Genomic DNA, 6,937 nt, shown 5'->3' with positions numbered 1-6,937 from the left:
AAAAAAACATGTATGAAACATGCATTACTGTGATAATGAAAACTAAACTATCCTCTGTTTTTTGGACTAGTCATAATTCTATTCCCCTGTGATTCCCAAGAATTTTCTGTACAATTACTGTTGCATTAAACCTAAAGAGATGTGCAACAGTGTAAGAGCTTCTTCAGACTCTTAATGTGGTATTGAGTGCTGCACTCGTAGTCGTCATAACAACCTGAACATTTATTGAAGCTCTTAGCTGGGAGTGTCTGCATAGTGAAGAGGGGAGAGTTGGTGCTTGAAAAACAGCAGATGCGTATCTGAGGGACACAGGAGCTGCTTATAAATACTAATTTCTGCAAGAGGTAGATATGTGAATGGAACACAGCAGAAGTCATACAATCTTCTGGTACAAAAGCTGTGATTGGGAGATATCCATGATTTCACAAAACTGAGAGCTACAAGACCACTGCTGATACTAAAACTGCAACAAACAACATGAAGCCAACAACACTATCAAAGCAAGATAAATTAAACACACATGGTGCAAATAGCGACACAGTCGTAATGCACAAAACCTCTTAACATGGGGAAGGTCCAGGCACTGAGCTTTCTAATACCTCAGTGAACCATAGAACATTTAGTTCATGCTGCCCCCTAGAGGTAACAAAACAGCATTTTGAGTTGTTGCAGTCAAACCACCACAAGCACCAGTGAAGAGCACAGTGGGATTAGGATCAGCTTTTTCGCGTTGCATGTAAAACGATGGACCTAATACTATAGATACAGATGAGGAAATAAACATAAGCGCTACATAATCAAAATATGAGGTTTTTCTTACCTGTGTGTTCAAAGCGTTGCATAACAGGAGAGCAGGACATAAAAGAGAAAAAAGAAAACATTTCTATTAGTGAAAGACTCTTTAATAGAGGTAAAGGGCATCAGCATGAGGAGATGAGTGCGTTATGAGCAGGTTCAAGGAGAAGTGTGTGCTATAAATTACTCTCTGGTAAAGCAACGGGATATTGTCATTTACTGAATCAAATATGAGCCCTGCGGTGGACAGGCGACCTGTCCTTGGTGTCTCCTGACGTGAGCTGGGATAGACTAAAGACGTAAATGCTGCTGTAACATCAGTTATGGCGTTTTTCCTGTTAACAGGCACTTTTTTTTAATACCACCTCAGTTGAGGCTCCAAGCGAGGCTCCAAGCCTGGAATAAGGCAATACCAAAAGATGACATGAAAACCTGCAGACTACTGTTTGGTCGGAGAGAACCGTCCCTCTTCACTGCGCCATCATTGCTAGCGACAGACGGGGGTGTCCTGAACAAACCCAATGTGTTTAAGTAGTTTAGCCTGAGTTTTTTTTTTCTTTTTTTGCTGCCTCCAGCTTCTTTGGAAACTAAATGTTTCTTCTGGCTGTGGCGAGAGATCTATAAAAAAGGTTTTGTTGCGGGTGTCTGATGTAATGTGAAGGTGATGGAACAATTCACTTCTGGTTCGTAGAAATCAAGTTTGCTTCCGCAGTTTCTTAAAACATTTGTACAGACCGGCATCAGCTGAAGTGCTATTAGCACCAAGCCTTGAGAGCACAAACCGCTGAAAAGTAAAAGCAATTTCTTTGTTTGGCTTAAAAGAAACAAATTAGGGCTGAAACAGTGAAGAACGGTGATAGTGTGCCGTCGTTCTTCTGAAAGCCAAATGGGAAGATTACAACTCCCACGCACAAATCACAGAGGTAAACATGCTGTGAGGAGACCAAAGCGTCAAGTCACAGGAATGAAACTGCACTTATTTTTCACTTTTTACTCACTTTACGGTCACATATTTCTTTGCTTGTTGATTTAAAAGTTTTACACACTGGAAACTGTCAAAACATACTGTAAATTAAAAAAAAAGAAATTGCCGCAATCATTGCAAACATTTTATCAAAAGGCAGCTCTCAAAACTGCCTTTTGTTGTTTTGATTTTTTATTTTTTTTTTTTTTTTTTAATCAGAGGTACCGAGATGGACAGTTCAAACAGACTGTTAGGGCTTGATTTGGGGATTTGTTCCAATATGAAGGACTGCTTTGTTACATTTTAGTTCTGATTTATACAAAAGAACTACTTGACAGCAGCTCTACAGCATCAACAAATTAAGGATTACGACTGATGTCCACGGGACGCAGCTCTGTTGCACCACAGCCATGTCTCCACAGTGGTCAAAATGTCCAGTTTCAGAATGCTTCAGTTTCAGAAACGTAGCATCTCAAAGTAGTCGGTTTTGTGCCATTTTACCAGCATTTTTGCCATGGATTTAAATACAGATTTGCATCTTATTATCAATATGGACACAGATCTGTTGTGACCGCACCTATGTTATTTTGCATGCACCATGCCATGCTAACTTTTTGAATCTGTATCTGTTTTGTAGTAATGCATATTAAAATGGATTTCAAATTAGTACAATATAGAAAGGAATTTCTAGTGCTTTACAGACTTTGAAATGACAAACGATAAGTGTTGCTAAATACACAAGGAGTAAAAATAAATACAATGTTTTGTAAGTTTATGTTCTTGCCTTTGTCTGCCACCGAGTCTTAAAATAACTAAGGTAAAATATAATTGTTCATAAACAAGTAATTTGCACCTTACAATGCCGCCTTTTTAGAAAGTTAAAGTTGCAAAATGAATCATCGAACAGTATGTGTTGTGCTCAGCCAGAGGGAGTCTTCTGTACTGCGATGAATGACTCAATTTAGTCGGGACAAAAAGCTGCCCATCCAGTGTGATGAGGGCGGGTGTTGATTGTGCTCGTCGGAGATAAGACCAGAAGTCATCTCTCTTAATGATGCCAGGAAAATTTCAATGAATCAATGAGTGAAAGAAAAGACTGCAGAAGTAGGATGAAATTGGTATAACGGGTAGGCAAAGCATGAGTTTTATGAACAGTGAGTCAATATTCTGCCAGGCATGTAGCCATATCCTCCTTCTGTTCTATACCCACAGAGGGCAACTGAAAGGGAGCTATAATTTCCACATCGTTGTTGCATTAATGGCACAAAGGAAAGGTGTGTCCGCAAGAGACTATAACAAGATTTATGTGCAGCCCAGAAGGATTGCTGATTATTCTTTGCTATCCATTGACAGAGATGAAACTCTCAAAAGGATGAACTCTTGGAGGAAGAAAGCTTTAGCCATTCCAGCAAGAAGATTCCACTAATTAAATGTTACAATAGATGATGCTATAGGGTGGCAGTCATTCATGCATTATTCTTAACACATATACTCTCTCAAGATCTTGTTATCAGTTGATGTGTCTTTTGGCCAAATTTACACAAGTAGGAGCACATTCACAGTGAATGCATCCACCTCCTCACAGCAGCAATGCCTTGATGTTTTGAATAATAAAATGTGGTGAATGCCACAGCAAGACTAATTTAATCAAACATGTTTAACTAACAATTTTGAATGTTTTCATGCCGTGTTGGCAGAGAGTAAAAGGAAAAGTAAGAATCTGGGCAGTATGCGTTTGGCTGCATTCAGACTGACGACAGCACTGCTTCCCCATTCATTTCAATGAGCCCTACGAGTTGGTACTGCGGCAAAAAAACGCAATGCCCCATTGTCCGGCAGCACACTGCATTAGTCCATCAATTACTGTATATAATCTTCTGTTTACCTTGAGAACATCATGACAGAGGATTAAATGACTGCCGCCATGATAAGTTTCCAGAGTTGAGTAATTCTGCCTCATAGTATTATAAACCCCTGTGCAGTGTTTTGGCATGTGATAAGCCTTCAAAGTCATTGATGTACTCCTCAAACTAAACCTTCTGGATCATATTTCATTTTCTCACCGGTACCTGTGGCAACATAGCCCCTTGTGGTTTTTTAACACAGAGTGCTATTTTTGCTCTGAACACAGCCTTACTTGTCAGACATGGAGGTACAGTACACCAGAGCCAAGGTCATTTATGAACAGCACAAATTATAAATATGGATGTCATGGCCTTAACCTGGCAGTCATCCATCATCTCTCATACTGTACATGCTCCTAATCAATGTCAGATGATGATTCGAATATAGTTGTCCTACTTCTTGAGAAGGGCTGCAAATATTAATTATCCATTAACCGGCCAATTATTTTCTCAATTAATTGTTTATTTATAGAATGACAGGAAATGAATGACAACTGTCCAGGGTTTCCCAGCGCCCAAGATGATGTCTTTAAATGTCTTGACTACCACCAAAAAAAAAACTATGGCAAAAAAATATCCACGTTAAAGAAGCTGAATGATAGCATTTTTTCAAAAAACAAAGTCTAGACAATCATTAAAAAAAAATGTAGATTGATTTTCTGTCAATTTACCACTCAATCAATTCACGGCCTAGAAAGCTAAATAAACCATCTAAAAACCTATTGGGTTAGCTGAAAAAATGAAATGTTTAATTTTACAAGCGTAATGTGAGTCGAGGACTGCAGCAAGTGTCCAGACAGGACTGCAGTACAATAGAAGTGCCAATCAAAAGCAGTAGACCACACGCTGTGACTCAGACAGCAGGGTTCATACACAGATTAGACAAACTATGCAGACAGTCGAATCAGTTACAGCCGGTCAGCCATCCATTCACAGGCTGTCTTCACTGATGACCAGATTATAGCGAGCAGGACACTGTGAAAGGCGCAGGGGTGGCTTGGTGAAGGTCAGCACTGAGAAATGTTGATACAAAGACAGGGGGAAAGGACCGCACAGAGTGATTCACGGCTCACATTTCTGGAGAGAAATCAAAGCTAAGTCGGGCAGAGCAGCCAACTGTAAAGACGAAATTACCCCAAGGAACATTAAGTGTTTAACATACAAAAACTATTCTGCTATATCAGGACTGTGTGGGAGTAATTTGATCACATTTTTTCTGACAGGTTTCTGGCAAAACAAATAACCTACCAACAGTCATCAGATTTTGATTCTGATGTACCAAAATTCAGATCATTGCACATCATTGTGTATTACAAACAAGTACCACACACACCCAAACTAGCAGCAGACAACTCAATGTGCAAATCAATTTACATCCATCCATCCATCCATCCATCCATCCATCCATCCGTTTCAAAACTAGTATAGCGCTTGCCATTATCAGATTTCATGTGCGATTCTAGTGCTTTACAATCCCAATGACTATCACTGTCACAGCGTTTGAGTCCATATGTGTGAACGGACCAGGACTCTGAGGACTTACCTGAAGGCTTGCCACCCAAGTGAGATTACGCTATATTGGTTCAGTTTGACTCAATGCCATGGGAGAAAGGTCCTTTGAATTTTGTTTTGTGGGAAAAGGAAAGGTTTGACTGTTTACAAAGGTGTGGTTTTTCAGTTGGCAGCTTAGAGACTTAGAACATCTCAGAGCAGCCTGAGAGTGGTCCTCCATTGTCACAGGAGGGTTGCACTTTTTATTTAAAGAAAAGGGTCTCATTTTTAAAATAAGACCTCAGCATATTTATTGCTGGAGGTGAAAAACAAAAAAAACAGGTTTTCACAAAAACAAACTAAAAAAGAATTGAAATGCTCAAAAGTCGGTTACCCCAGTGGCTGTTTAATTCAAGTCTATTAAATGTGTCCAATATTGTTGAATTATGTAGCAAAATGTGCGTGCCATGCAGCACAACCCGACATGGATAACTTAATGAGTAATGTGTTGGTATGTACAGTATGTATTTAGGAGGGTACACTTTGCTTCATATCTTTATTTAAATTAACGTCTAGGGGCTGTGACACCTCCCTAAAGGAAACGTGTATACTTTCTCAGCTCCTCGAGTATCCAAAAGCGTGGGAAATGTCAGTGCCTTCAGGCAGCCCTGTGGCAGGTGGGAGCACATCGCTAACCGGGGTGCTCTGACCGTAAAGGACAACACTGCACAACACTATACACCCCCAGCTTGAACTCGAGAGGCATTTAGATCAGGCTTAAGTTCACCGATCATGTGCAATGTCAAAAGGCAAAGACCAATTTGTCGAGTACTGACTAAGGAAAAGCTGTATTTAGATATTCAGAAGGTTATCGCAATATTTTAACACATTTTTTTGTTTATGTATCCCATTTCCAAATAATATATTAAATGGCATACCTAGATAGATTTCAATCAAAGCAGAGTATCTTTTTAATAAAATAAACATTTTTGGGTGCCATAGTTATGACTCTCGATTGAAATCGAAGGTAAACAAAACTGTTTGTCTGATCTGCGTGTTTTGAAGCTAACTGGCTGGATCTGTGTGCTCCCTGGAATGAGACTGCTTCTCAGAATAGCCAATGGCAGATGCCTTCCTCCCCTCTGTGTTATTTGGAGCTGAAGGCCAAAGATATTCAGTTTGCCGTCACATAGAACAAATAAATGCTCAAATCCTCACAACTGAGAAGGTGCAACGAGAGAATGGTGGCCACTTCAAATATCACTAATTGATTATGAAATTTGAAATGAGATTTGACTAATAAACTTATCTAATGCTTATCCACTACATTGCATTAAATATCATTTAGCTGACGCTTTTAACCTAAGCGACTTATAACTGGCTACACATCAGAGGTTGCGCGCCTCTGGAGCAACTAGGGGTTAAGTGACTTGCTCAGGAACACGCTGGTTGATGTATCGCAGTGGGAATCAAACCCTGATCTTCCACACCAAAGGCATGTGTTGCATCCACTGTGCCATCGCCACCACCATAACTATTATTATCAACTATTCAGAAACCAACAAAATGATAATTACAACCCCATTTTCACGATAGTTAATGTTAATTCTCTGCTTCTCATCCATGGTAGAGAAACAAGAAATTGACCATTATTTTCTAGTTTTTTGGGTGGTAATGTAAATTAGAAAATTTCAAATATACATAGTCATATGACAAACCAAACTAAATCTCACTTCAACTAAACTCCAGTGTGTTTCATTATATTCCATGAGTAACATTTTTT

The 6,937-nt window shown here is 39.4% G+C and overlaps 1 protein-coding gene and 1 long non-coding RNA gene across 7 annotated transcripts in view; one reads left to right on the top strand and one right to left on the bottom strand.

Moving 5' to 3' along the window:
- The window catches only part of fbxw7 (F-box and WD repeat domain containing 7), a 110,374-nt gene that overhangs the window by 46,131 nt on the left and 57,306 nt on the right, over nucleotides 1-6,937 (bottom strand). The gene's annotated exons all lie outside the window — the stretch shown is intronic.
- LOC116697095 (uncharacterized) overlaps nucleotides 6,321-6,937 on the top strand; it is a 15,624-nt gene continuing 15,007 nt past the window's right edge. The window contains exon 1 of the long non-coding RNA XR_004333915.1: nucleotides 6,321-6,331. This is a non-coding gene — a long non-coding RNA (uncharacterized LOC116697095). The remainder of the gene's footprint in view (nucleotides 6,332-6,937) is intronic.

The sequence above is a fragment of the Etheostoma spectabile genome, chromosome 2 (assembly GCF_008692095.1).
Source record: "Etheostoma spectabile isolate EspeVRDwgs_2016 chromosome 2, UIUC_Espe_1.0, whole genome shotgun sequence".
NCBI lineage: Eukaryota > Metazoa > Chordata > Actinopteri > Perciformes > Percidae > Etheostoma > Etheostoma spectabile.
The sequence above is the reverse complement of the archived record's forward strand: the minus strand, read 5'-3'. Positions and strand labels throughout refer to the sequence as shown.